At 36.6% G+C, this 14,968-nt stretch overlaps 1 pseudogene; it reads right to left on the bottom strand.

Moving 5' to 3' along the window:
- The window catches only part of LOC107752035 (probable E3 ubiquitin-protein ligase MID2), a 91,123-nt pseudogene that overhangs the window by 56,725 nt on the left and 19,430 nt on the right, over nucleotides 1-14,968 (bottom strand).

Below are 14,968 nucleotides of genomic sequence, written 5' to 3'. Positions count from 1 at the left end.
GTTTTAACATAAACTGGTTATTGCACTTTGTTTTACTACTTTATCTCTTTTATGTTTGTATTTGTATTTTCTTTTCTGTGAATACACATATGCATCATACTGTAAAATACTTGGTAAACACTTTTAAAAGGCGCTGTATAAATAAAGTTTTAAACAATCAGACCTCCACAACTGACCGATGAAAATACTATGTGAAATCTAATTGGCTGAGAGGGAACTGAACCTTGAATTCTTTTGACAATCAAAGATGGATCTTTAATTTATTTCCAGTTTAATAATATTTAGCAATGTTAATGAAATGTGGCCTATATTAGAAATGGCTAGGAATTGGTTGTTCACTAAAGGTCTTTCCTTGATTTTTTTATTGTTGTATTTTTGTTTTAACATAAACTGGTTATTGCACTTTGTTTTACTACTTTATCTCTTTTATGTTTGTATTTGTATTTTCTTTTCTGTGAATGCACATATGCATCTCTCTGTAAAATACTTTGTAAACACTTACTGCGCTATATAAATAAAGCTTTAAACAATCAGACCTCCACAAATGACCCATGAAAATACTATGTGAAATCTAATTGGCTGAGAGGGAACTGAACCTTGAATTCTTTTGACAATCAAAGATGGATCTTTAATTTATTTCCAGTTTAATAATATTTAGCAATGTTAATGAAATGTGGCCTATATTAGAAATGGCTAGGAATTGGGTGCTTGGATGATTTGTACATATAAATAACTGCTGTCTAACTGGTTGGTCTCTGAGCAATTTATCTAAAAACAACGTATTACAGCCTATGGCTCTAAAGACTTCATAAAAAAAAACAATGTTATGTCATAATATGTCAGATACCTCAACTGAATTTAAAATCATTGCAATAAATTCTCAGTTGGTATAATGGCATAAGTAACAATTCCTATCAAATCAACATCAAATGCAAAAATAGACGTAAATGATGCAAGATATAACACAATAAATGTTCTGATAGAATCACTGTTTGGAAATTTATTGGGAGTTTTTTTTTTTTAATCCAGTGTTTGTTTTCAGTTCTGATTTTAGTTAGATTTTTTTTTCTTGAAAACCCACTTTATATTAGCTACACAGTCAATGGCACTCTCAAAAAGTTAATATACAGTTATATGACAGTTACATGTAATTACATTGTATGCAAATGCATTAAACCCATAGAATATAATGTAGTAATGTTATGACAAATATGGGAAATTCATTATAGTGTTATATTTGGTCTCCACATTTTAAGTATAGGGAATAGTGCATCTGACCCATTAGCTACACAGTCAATGGCACTCTCAAGAAGTTAATATACAGTTATATGACAGTTACATGTAATTACATTGTCTGCAAATGCATTAAACCCATAGAATATAATGTAGTAATGTTATGACAAATATGGGAAATTCATTATAGTGTTATATTTGGTCTCCACATTTTAAGTATAGGGAATAGTGCATCTGACCCTTATCTAAATCTGTCCTTAATCAGAAGATTATTATTTATTTAATATTTATTTATTTATTTCAATCCAAGTGCACAATAGGCTTGTGATGCCCTGTCCGGCCAGTTCATGTTGACCACATGAAACTGTTAAACTAGGTTATTTACAAATAATCCAAACACCCGATTCATTTCTAATATTTGATTATTATGATTTAGTAGTATTAATTTAAATGATAAAGAAATTACAAGATCCAACTTTGAAATCTGATTGGTTGATAACATTTGACAACGTTTAATTCAGGTGCGAAAATAATTAACATCTAGTGCATGAGCATAGAGAGATTTGCGAGTGCACAGGACAGTTTGAGTGAGAGGAGAGACACGTTTTAAGTGCACGCACACTCTCTGGGCGAGAGCAGCATGTATCTGAGCGTGCGCGTCCGGTTTTGTGCGAGAGCAAATGAAATCCACGTGCGACGAGCGGGGAGATTTGCGCTCGCGCATTATATTAATGTGCTTTCGCTCTACAATAATGCGCTCTCGACATTTGTCATTAAAATAACGCCATACGTTATGCAAATCTTCCCACATCGTGATGTAGACATGTGGGGGCGTGTTAGAACGAGCCGTTTTAGGTAGGCGTGGTTGACTCTTAACTTTTATAAAGAATATCTCTTTGGATTTGAGACTTTAGTCTTTGCAACTTTACAGATCTTCTTTATGCACCAAGAGCTTGTAACACTCCAAAGAGAAAGGAAAAATTGAAATCGCATCATATGACCCCTTTAATAATTAACTAACATGCAGAAAGTTTTGTTCAAAACACATAAAATACATTCTAAAAACTCTTATTATTATTTATCAGAAAGGAAAACAGGATTCATAAGAGCAAAATATGAACAAAACTTTTACTCAGGGCCAAATGCATTTTTTGTTCAGAACATGAGCATGTGCAAACCTATACCTCACTACAACTTTATTGCAGGAGAGTCTGCGTTTTGGCTTTACAATAACTGTAATATGCAATTCTGCGATTGTTGACTAGGAAACAGCAAAGCTCATCTAAACGTGTGGAACAGTTTGAATCATCATCATCCACCGTGAAGCTTACGGACAAACAAGGATTTCTCATTTTACTTGAGCCGGAAGAAGATTAAAAGTTTGAAGCTCTGAGCCCTGACAGCGTCTTTGCTCTCTCTCTCTCTTCAGGTTGTGGATTGGGAGTTCAAAGTTAGACAGGTTCAAAGCTTCAGCAGGGGAACATTCAAATAAGCCTCTGCAATGTAGATACAAACATCAATCCGGACGTTTTGCATTAAAAGTGCATTAAAGTGCCTTTTAGACCTGGCGTCTTATTTTAGGCATAGCGCAACTTTTTTTAAACGGAACGAGTCAGGACTGTCACAGGTTCCGTGAGGAATGTGTACAACAAGCATATACTGCACAAGAGGTCATTATGGATAGAACATTCCAGTGAGTAATTCAAAACCGAGGTAATCCTCACAGTCCGTCGGGATTCCTAGAGGAAATTAAATGTCGATCTGGATGCTGTAACCTTTGCATACCGCCAGCCTCTTTTCTGTTTCCCTGCAAGAAGACCTTGGGACAAAAGAGGAGCAACTTTCTCAGGTATCGACTTTCAGCAACATACAATGAACTTCATCTAGCACAATCGAGGCAGTTTCAGCAGAGCCGCGTTCGTTTTCTTCAAAAACCAGATGGGGTGAGCGTCAATGATCGGAATTTCCTTTGTGCGAGCTGGTGTGAACAAAGAGGTCAACCGGGACACGAGATCACAGGGAGATCACATGTGCCCTCTATGCTTGCTATTATAATGCTGATGCAGAAGTCAATGGCGGCCTATTCATGGGAGCGAGATTATGATGGTGTAAAGGCCTCTATGTGGGCTCATATTTACAAATCCACCCCATGAGAACTTAACAAGTACATAACGTTAGTGGCCTTAACCTGCTCTTCTCTTGTAACTCGACCTTCGCAGGGATAATTGAGGCTGATCTGGAGCAAACTTGCTCTGAAGTTATGATGCCATTGAAAAAACAAGGCACGGATGTAATTCTGGCCTTCTGCAGCTGTGAATGATTATACTGATGGGCGCGAGTGTATTCATAGGTTGGGAGCTCTGTGTGAGCTTCTGTATTTTAGCACTGATTCAGCAATCAGGGTCTTTGTAGTAGGTCAGCATTGCGTTTCAGTGCCGAACAGAGAATGGCTTTAGGGACTGCAGACTCATCTAATGTGATAATGAGTTCTGCTCAAAGGAACAGCTGGGCAGTTCTGGCTGCTACTATGCATGAAGCGTTCCACTATGAAAGCCAACAAATATAGCAAAGAATGAGTTAGGTTGATGCTAATGAAATGAAATTAGCTTACTAAAGAGAAAAAAAACAAGTGTGCATAAATGATGGTTACAATACGTGATGCAGGACAACAAAGATTTTACCAAAGAGATCACCTGAGATCACATGAACCCTTTCTATTGCTCACTTAGAGGAGTCAGAGCTGTTTCTATAATAAAGTGTTAATAACAGTGAAAACAGCTGTGTAAGGCAAGACACTGCAGGCAAAAACACTTTTTTCATGCACTGGTCATCATTTTCATAATGTGTTGTTTCAGATTAATGGAAAGAAAACATCCAAAATATATCTTTATCTTCTTGCGTCTATAGGTTTCAATTTAAAGGCTGTTTTCTCCACTTTACTAGCATTTACATACACAAAACCTTTAGAGTTTTATTCCTTATTCTGAAGGTTTTTACAGAGGGATTTGTTAATATATAATTTTTCTGATTTTATATAACATTTATACCCCCCAAAAATGGCACATTTGTTTTTTCTGGCTGTTGGCAATATTTTCTGATTTATGGAGAGAAAAAAGAGACATCAAAAATCCCCTCTGTTAAAATGTTTGACTCTAATGTGTCAACAAAATTAAACAAATTTTGAACCTGGCTTTATCTAATGTTAAGATTTCTGTTATGTATACAAATGTATGCAACTTGTTGTATATTTAAAGGGGTCATATGATGCTATTTTAAAGATCATTATTTTGTGTATTTGGTGTAACAGAATATGTTGACATGCTTTAATGTTCAAAAAACACATTATTTTTCAAATACTGTTAATATATAATTTTTCTGATTTTATATAACATTTATACATAAAAAAATGGCACATTTGTTTTTTCTGGCTGATGGCAATATTTTCTGATTTATGGAGAGAAAAAAAAAGAGATATCAAAACAATTTCCCCTCTGTTAAAATGTTTGACTCTAATGTGTCAACAAAAATAAACAAATTTTGAACCTGGCTTTATGTAATGTTAAGATTTCTGTTCTGTATGCAAATGTATGCAACTTGTTGTATATTTAAAGGAATAGTTCGACCTAAAATGAAAATTTGCTGAAAATTTACTCACCCTCAGGCCATCCACGATGTAAAAAAAAAATTGTTTCTTCACTGAAACAGATTTTGAAGCCTTACATCACTTTCTCACCAATGGATGCTCTGCAGTGAATGGGTGCCGTCAGAATAAGAGTCCAAACAGCTGATAAAAACATCACAATAATTCACACCACTCCAGTCCATCAATCATCATCTTATGAAGTGAAACGCTGCATGTTTTTAAAAAGCAAATGAGAAACAAACGGTGTTTTAACTTTAAACGGTCACTTCTGGCCAAAATCCAACACGAACACTTCCTCCAGCGAAAAAGTTAATCCCCTGTTGTCCATTCACATCAAAATCCACCCACATATTTGTTTAAAACTGATTTAGACAGTTTTTGCTCATAAATGGTCCTTGATCTGTGCGTATTTCTCTCCTGTTTCAGATGAGATGACTTTTTCACTGGAGAAAGCAATATTATGAATAGAGGATTCATACTTTAGCTGTTAGCAACGGTTTGAAGTAAAAAAAAAAAAACCTTAATGATGAATTTATTGCAAACGCACATCTTTTCAATTCATAAGATGTTAATTGATGGACTGGAGTCGTGTGGATTACTTGTGGATTATTGTGATATTTTTATCAGCTCTCATTCTGACGGCACCCATTCACTGCTATTTAATGCTAAATTTCTCCAAATTGTTCTGATGAATAAACAAACTGGTGGCCTGAGGATGAGTACATTTTCAGCAAATTTTCATTTTTGTGTGAACTAAACAATGCCTCTTTTGCACATTTAAACATTACATTACATTACAGAAAACCTGTAACACGAAAAAGATTGCAATTCTTAATGTAATGAATCAACTAGGGAAGCATGGCTATTTCTATTAGTTACATTTTTTTTACTTGGGGTGTCTTGCCTTAAGAACCAAGTTCGGGACTCACCTTGAGCTTGTCGAAGCGTTCGCTAAGTGAGGTGACCTGATGCTCACGGTGCCGTCCCACCAGCTTGCAGAGAGCGCAGATCAGCTGGTCGTCCACCACGCAATACATGTTCACCTTCTCGTTCTCATGCTCCAGGCAGGCCAGCCCACGCAGCTGAGCGTCCGCCACCGGCTCTACCAGACGATGGCTGGTGAAGGGCTTCTTATTGGGGTGCGTGGCCCGCAGGCAGCGGTCACAGTACGACACCTCGCACGTCACACAAGTTTTGACCGCCTCCCGCGGGGGCTCCTGATCGCAGAACTGGCAACCGACACGCTCGAGGGACATGGCACTACTGGCGGGGCTGCCCCTCGCGCTCCCGCCGAGCGTGGCGCTGTAGGGTCGCGGCCGGCGACTCTCGTTGGGGGAGTTGGGCCCGCTGACGGAGGCCTTCTGGAAGCGGTCAATGATGTTCTGCAGCGTCACATTGCGCTTCAGGCCCTCCAGGCCGCGCTGATTCAGCGTGATGACGTAGCGGCAGGTGGGGCACTGGAAGGCGGAGATGGACTCGAGAGGCTTGGTGCTGGAGCAGTGCGAGACCAGGATGCGGTGGGCGCAGTTGAAGCACAGGGCAGGAGGGGGTCCTCAAACAACTCCAGGCAGATTGGACACGTCAGCTCGGACTCCAGTGTTTCCATCTTCAATGGAACCGATCTAAAGGTGACATCAAATCCCACAGAAGCTGGTCAGTCACCTGTGCGGCGGATAGCTACGGGTTAGCGGCAAGCAACTTTAGCTGGCAAAAGCAGCAGAAAGAGAAATTCCGCTCAAAAACAAAAAGGTATACAAAATCAGTGACCAAAGTATTTAAATCAGATGAAATCATTTAAATCAGCACATTGCTAATAATAAAACTAAATTCAAGACTACATTTATACTGAAAAAGAAAAACTAAACTGAAAATAAACTTTCATCATGAATTACATTTTTTAAAAGATATTATATTATGTTGTATTATAGACATAAAAATCTAATCAAATCAAATAATTACTAAAATCGAAACTCAATATACTGAAGAAAAAAACCCTGAAACTACAGAAAATACATTTTTGTTATTAATTATATTTATTTGTATTTAAATTAATATATATCTTCATATATTATATTATATTATAGACATAATAAGTACTAACCTTAAATTCAAAACTAAATACACTGAAACAGAAAAGGCTGAAACTAGATAAAATAATATTTGATCATGAAATGTATTTTATGTAGAAAAATATATCATATTATAATATAGCCATAAACCCCCACCCCCCCAAAAAAACCACTAGAACCTAAATAGAGCAGATATTTTTATATTACATTATATTATATTACTATCTTTTTTCTTTTGGCTCAATAGTGGCAGCGTGTGTAAGCTAATAGTTTTACAAGGAGAACATAAATGTCAAAACATGATCAAGGATTGCCTTCAAGCTGCATTGTCAACGTGACAGATGGGGATTAAAGAAGACTTCACTTTCCATTCATACGCATATGCTCTGGGCTAGATGAACAGAGAACACACACACACACACACACACACACCTGTTGGGCTTCAGCGAAGCAAATCAATGTCATCAAGCAACATCTCCTCTGCCCATAAACTAAGACCCAATATGATGCATCACTTCACTTACGAAAGTTAAACCCCCTGAAGTAAAACCACTCCTGCACATTCATTTTAAATCATACCTTCGTGCCACATTGCTGCTGTTTTAATGGAGGGGCTTTACCAGATTACAATGTTTCTGCTTTGATGAATATGAATGGGCCCAAATCAGCACAACACATCACTGAACACGGGCACCTGTGCCTCCAGCCTGCATTCTAAAATGTGTTTGTCTTTTCAGCTAATGAACTATACTTCACATGGTGCGAGTATACATCGCCTGTTTGGTTAACAGTCATATAAACAAGGAAATTATGAAGAAATCACACTATATAATGAAATTTTATTACTACCTTTTGAAGTAGGGATGTGCAAAATTAAATATTTATAAAACTGATTAGAATTTGGGTTGTCTGAATGACTAGCCAGTCATAAAAAGCCCTGTATAATTATATATAATTCTAAATTATACTCATGTCAGGCGTGTTTCTGACACCATGTGTACACCAGACCAGACGTGAGCAGAGCAGTGCAGTCAAACATCAATCACTCCCATTATAATCAATGAAGCTGTCTACACTGGAAGCGTCCATTCTGGGATGTGATACAACCTTCAGCTTTCATGCTTCTAGTATAAACAGACACGCATGTGTACAGACAAACTAAAAAAAGAAAAAAAAAGAAAAGAAAGACAATGCAGGAATGTGCAGGGAATATACATTCAACATATGAACAAGCTAAATTCTGTATCTATAACTGTATGGCACAAAACTATTAGTAAGTAATCACAGATCTGATGACAGTAGCATTAAAGTGGGGGAATTTAAAGCAATTTCAATTGAGCATGTTAATGTGAGAATTTCAGCACTATTTTATTATTATTTATTTTAATGAAAATATTTTATTATTATTTATTACTATTTTATTGAAAAATTATAAATGTTATTATTATTATTATTATTATTCAAACAAATAATAAATACATAAAAAAATAAAAGAGCAAAAAATAACGAGTATTATAAAAATAAATAAATAAATGGTATTTTAATAATAATAATAATAATTATTATTATTATTATAATAAAATGTATTAATAATAAGATTGTATATTTATTGTATATATTATATGTTTTTTATTTATTTATGCTTCAATTTTTTATTTCTTACTCTTGTCTAATCAGATCTCTCCTTCTTGGGCCTGTGCGCAGCCATGTGACTTCATACTAATTGTCCTAGACCGCTCGGTGGCTTTTATCGATTTCCATCTCTGATGTTACATACAAATCAATGCAGAACTCCAAGCGCATGTAAAAGGTTATGATCACATTGCCTCAGTCTATCACATTTCCCCGCACCTTTTGATCTAACAGTGACATCGTCCATCTCCGTCCTATCATTCCCACATTAGGCTTCAGCTCCATCCTCTTAAATGGCTATTGACCGTGTCAGAATCTTCTAGACACACTGCTCTACTGGAGCAGCAAGTTACTGCCATTTCTGACAAGGAACCTGAAGCCCCTGACTGCTGCTTAAAATTATCTGACAGCTCCTGTGAAGAGCCAAAAGCTCTCAAAGTCTGCAGACATCCTGAGATCTTGTACTAAACCTTTAACTCGACCGGCACTTATGACAGCGAGCCAAGAAGGGCATGTGATTACAGCAGCAGTGGACCAGGTGGAAACTGGATGGAGTCATTACTGGAAAAATTAAATAATAATAAGAGCTTGTGTCCTGGTGTAATAGTCACTTTGATGGATAGCAGGAGGGATCTGCGAGAAAAATAATCCTTGAAAGTTTGTGCAATATTCCAGTATTGAAAACAACCATGATATTAAAAAAAAAATGAAATACTGACATCATGTTAATACTACATATGTGATAATATTGTAAATAATCCAGTGCCACTTGTTTGACACTCCAGCATAGTAGGTAGCTGCACTGCACCTATGTTGGTTGCCATACTTCATAAAACAGAAAAAAGAAGACAACAAAGACAACACAGTGTGTAGCAACAACTGCCACTCAAAATTTGAAGGAGACGACAGATGAAAGTGAGAATACCCTCATCTAGATCAAGTTTACCAGGTTGGGAGTTTTCGGATTCCGTAAAAAAAAAAAAAACGGGCTGTTTGACACACCAGTCTGCAGGAAGTGCCGATCAACAGTAAGGTATTTTTGTACACATTTGTACAGTTATGGTTACAAACTCTCTCTCTCTGTCTCCTTACACCAGTATTTTGAGTGAGATTCATTGGCCAATAAAGTAAAAACACAAAATAAAGTTAAAATTGAATTTGACTGACAACATTTTTTTTCAACATTTCTATAGATATTGTGATTATATCATTATCATGAAATCCTTGTGTTGGATATATGTTCGCTGTGTGTGTTCACTCCCCATGTCTAGTCCCTATGTGTCTTGCCCTTGTTAGTTGCCATAGTTACGCTCATTACTTGTCATGACAGTTAATTAACCACGCCCTCTCGTTACCTTGTTAACCTCTGAGTGTATATATATAGTCCTAATGTGCGAGTAGTGCGTTCACACTGAAAATTCCAAAAAGGGAAAGTGCACCTTAAATATGGATGATATGCATGACTATGGATATAGATGATGCACTTAAATAACTGAAAAAATTGAAGTGTGGAATGTTGGACACTTCATGCACTCAAGTGTCAAAGCTTTAATTACACAGCGAAGGGGGAGCGGCTATCAGACTCCGATTATGAATGACAAAATAACCTTAGAATTCATATTCTACATGGTTGAGTACATAGTGCATGAGTACATAGTGTAAAAGTGCATAGTATAGTGCGCCATTTGGGATGCAGCTCTAGTGTTTCACTTTTGTGGTGTTAGTCGATGTTCGTGCTTGTGTTTGAAGTTGCTTGTTTCCTGTGCTTTTGCAGATGTTTATCTATTTCTTTATTAAACTGCTCCTTGCACTTAGATCCTCGCCTTTGCCTGCTCATGACAGTTTGCGTTTGAAATTTGAGTCAATGCTGGGTCCTCATTGGCCAGTTAGAAACATCACTGACTCTTTGATAAGCTCCGCCCCCCCAAGCTACTATTGCTAGCTCAGACGTGCTTTAAAGAACATATATCAGAAATGAATTGGGAGATTTACGTGAACGGTGTGATTTGTGCTCATAAACTGGTAAAAACTGCATGAATGATATTCTTACGGGGACTGGATGTGAATTGGAAAGCATTTTTAACTGCCAAAAAAAGAAAAATGAAAATTGACTGTGAAACAGAATTGAGGCAAATGCTCAAACTCAGTCAAATGAAAGGAGATCAAATAAAGAAGCCTCATTTCAAAGCAATTACAACTAAAAACATTAGAGTGAGTGAACAGAACTGTTCTATAACTAACCAGCTTGGAAAAGTTTAAATAGTTTCCTTTTAAAGCACAGCTAGTTCCATTTACAACCATCCAAATAAATAGAGACCATGGCAGGCGTCAATTTGAAAGTAGGGCTGTTGGTAGGAATAGCCATTAGGTGGCATTGCCTTCTCAAGAGACATACGAATGCTTACGCAATACGCACATATAGGCACATCACACACACAAAGTTGTGTACAGAACAATATAAATCCTCAGAAATTTTCACTTAGATTAGTTTGCTTAAGCATGTCCCCAAATAACATGCACCTTCAACATGCTTGATCTATGCCAAAAAAACCATAAGATTTGTTTTCAATGGTCTTTTAAAATGTAATATTTGGTAATCGAGTTTTCGGCTAATAACAGCTAATGCAACAATAACGACGATTCATAGCAATAGAGTGCAGACGCAGAAGCTGTTGTGCATCCGTTCACCTGAAACCCTCTTGGCACAGATTTGCAGAGAACTACCATCGGTTGGCAAATAAATAATAGGTATTGTCAAGATTTTAATATGAAAGCTTTGTTACACCTCAAATAACAAGGGGATATATAGTAAGTCCCCGAACTCATTCTCTCAAATGGCTTGGGTATGCTGAGCATTTACAGCTTATATGGTCTAAACGCCACTAACAGAAATGGCGAGACTTAGTGAAGGTCGCGATGAGGTCAGCGATGGACTCCAGCATCCTCTACAGCTGGTCTTTTAAAACATACAGAGAGAGTCAGGAGAGTAAGCCAGAAGGTTTAGCACGTAAACGTCTACTTTAAGTGTAACAGGCAGAAGAAGGATGTGATAGATTGGAGAAGTGGAGAAGCAAACAGTTTACTCCTTTCAAAGAAAGACACCACATATAATCTGATTATGATGAAGTGCTCCATATGGAGGCTGATCAGTCTGCTTTTGCTCACGAACAGCCCCACTCATACACAAACACGCATGCACACGTTCTCAGAGCCAAGTCTGGTTTATTTGATCTGTTCTTGACTTGATTAATGCATTATTTTCCCCTTTGATGTAGACTCGGAATCAGAAAAAGACAAAAAGCAGTCTCTATAAGAGATGACTCATATGGTAATGATTTAACATAGTCACGTAGTGCTTAACAGCAGACACAAGTGTACATCAGGTGTCTAACGCGTTCGCCTAAACACAAACCTAGCCACCTTGATGCTGATATACTTGCTAATAAAACCCAAATGTATTACATCTCTCTCAAACAATCTTAAGACAACCCACTCTAGAATACAAATACTAAGCAAGGCTAGTTTAAAAGATGGCAGTGGCATTTAATAGTCCTATCTCTGGTCTCCTGGGACTCTACTATTCTGTGCCTGTTAGGACAGAAGGAAAAAAAAAAAAAACCAACACTTGTGCGTCACTGAGAGGTATGGCATTTCTGGAACAATGACAATTAGCCTTGACTAAACAATAGGGACAGTTCACTTTTAAAAAGGCTCTAAGGACAGCTCTTCCTTGAATTATATGCATCCACTGATAATGAGACAATTACTTACAACATATATTGGGTCACTGAAAATTAAACTTTCTCTGCTAATTTTAGATGGACTAATCTGCAAGGTTAGGTGGTATGACCAAAATCTTAATATTTTGTTCTTTCTTTTCTATCTTTCTTTCTTTTTTAAACGAATCTTTAAGGTTTTTATATTCATAATGTACACACATTTACCTTACATACATTTATAGAAACATTTAGTTTAATTCATATTAGTTTATAATAAAATCTGCCTATCTATCCATCTATTAAAAAGTGAAATTTCATCTCATAAAATTAACTTGTCTAATTGTTTGGCCAGTATACACAACAATCTATCTTTTTTTTTTTGTGTGACATGCCATATTCAGGATTGCTACATTTGAAAACATGTATCCTAAATCATTTCGGTTTTAAAATAAATACATACATATATACCGTGGGTATAGAAAATAATCACCCCCTTTAAAATAATAAAATTTTGATGCTTTGCAGCATGAAATGAAGACAGACACAGTTTTTGTTTTATCCAGCTGTATTCACTCAGTGCAACTTATAACATCCAAGTGAAAGATATAACCAACATGTCCAAAAAAAATAAAAAACAGAATTGCTAAGTTGGAAAAATGATCACCCCCTTGTGTCAGTATTTTGTTTAACCACTTTTTGCTTTAATTACAGCCTTTAGTCTGTTTGGATTTGTCTCTACTAACTTTACACATCTGAACTAGAGATGTAACAGTATGAAAATTTCTTATCACAATTATAGTGACCAAAATTAGCACGGTTATCAGTATTATCACGGTTTTAAATTAAGTTAAAGTTTAAGTTAACTTAGTTAAGTCAAAATAATAAATGGTTAATAAAGGATCATATGTATTTCATCTGCTCCATAAATAATTCTAGATACCTTATTCAAATTGTTTAAATGTGTAGAATCCACATCAGCTTGTTTTTCATCAGCCAGTCAAAATTTACAGCAGGGCATGCAAATTCAGTCTGTTTTTTTGGCCAGACAAAAACTGCACACAGGCTGAATGTAAATGTAACTCTCTTTAGTTAAGTCAAAATAATAAATGGTTAATAAAGGATCATATGTATTTCATCTGCTCCATAAATAATTCTAGATACCTTATTCAAATTGTTTAAATGTGTAGAATCCACATAAGCTTGTTTTTCATCAGCCAGTCAAAATTTACAGCAGGGCATGCAAATTCAGTCTGTTTTTTTGGCCAGACAAAAACTGCACACAGGCTGAATGTAAATGTAACTCTCTGACACTAGGTGGCGCTAATGGAACAGCTGAATTAGAGCTGTTTCCTGTAACCTCCGTGGACAAAGCAGCACTGCGATTAAGAACACTACTTTTTTAGGTATTACATGGAGTGAAGATGAAAACTAAATGCCATCAAATCTTTTCTTTAGACAGTCAGAACCGTCAGAGTTACATTCATATAATTAATTCATTCGTATAATTCCCTTAGCACTTTTAAAACCGCTTAGCTTTCCGCCATGTTTTCACACAAAACGAAACTACTCTGCGTTCTGTGCGCACGTGCGACTGTTACTTAAAACTGTGCTTTATGCTGGACAGTATTTATTTATCCTGAGTTGTTCAAATCGCGGTAATCGAATACGGTTTTAATGAAAATTAAAATATGTAACGGTAATACTAACCGTGAGGAATTTTATCATGACCGGTAATCGTTCCACCCCTAATCTGAACTTTACAACATTTGCTAACTCTTCTTTGCAGAACTGCTCAAGTTCAGTTACATTTGGTGACAGTTTGTGGACTGCATTCATTCCACAGATTTTCAATAGGGTTTAAGTCTGGGCTCTGTCTAGGCCATGCAAGGACATTCACCTTTTTCTCCTTCAACCACTGTGTGCTAAGTTTTGCTGTGTGCTTTGGGTCATTGATATGTTGGAAGTTAAACCTTCTTCCCATTGGCAACTTTCTGGCAGAGGGCAGCAGATTTTCCTCAAGAATTTGACAGTATTTTGCCCCATCCATTTTTCCTTTTATCCTGACAAGTGCTCCAGTCCCTGCTGCAGAGAAACACCCCCATAACAGGATATCACCCCCTCCATGCTTTACTGTAGGACTACTGTTATTTGGATGGTGATTTCCACCAGACATATCGTATGGTGTTGAGGACAAATAATTCAATTATTCAAAAATACCTTCCACTTCTTAATAATAGACTTGACTGTGCTTCTAGGCATTGATAAAGTCTTAGAATTTTTTTTTGTATCCATCTCCTGACTTGTGCCTGTCCACAACTTTATCCTGGAGATCTTTTGACAGTGCCTTGCCACCCATAGTTGATTGTTTGCTGAAATGCTCCGTGGAAGCTCTTTTCATGCTGAGCTTATCAAAATGACCACAGCTGATCACAGTTGAAAGTCAAATGGCTTTGTGTGCCATTGAGAAGGTGATTAGCCTCATCTGAGTTTACAAGTCATTTTTAGTAGTGGGGTGATCATTTTTCCAACTCAGTGATTCTGGTTGTTTATTTATTTATTTATTTTTATGACATGATGGTGTTGTATCTTTTACTTGGATGTTATAAGTTGCACCGAGTAAATACAGCAAAAAACAAAAACTGTGTCCATCTTCATTTCAGGCTGCAAAGCAA

The sequence above is a fragment of the Sinocyclocheilus rhinocerous genome, unplaced genomic scaffold (genome assembly GCF_001515625.1).
Source record: "Sinocyclocheilus rhinocerous isolate Xijiao unplaced genomic scaffold, SAMN03320098_v1.1 scaffold662, whole genome shotgun sequence".
Lineage (NCBI taxonomy): Eukaryota > Metazoa > Chordata > Actinopteri > Cypriniformes > Cyprinidae > Sinocyclocheilus > Sinocyclocheilus rhinocerous.
Note: the sequence above shows the minus strand (reverse complement) of the source record. Positions and strands in the feature narration are given on the sequence as shown.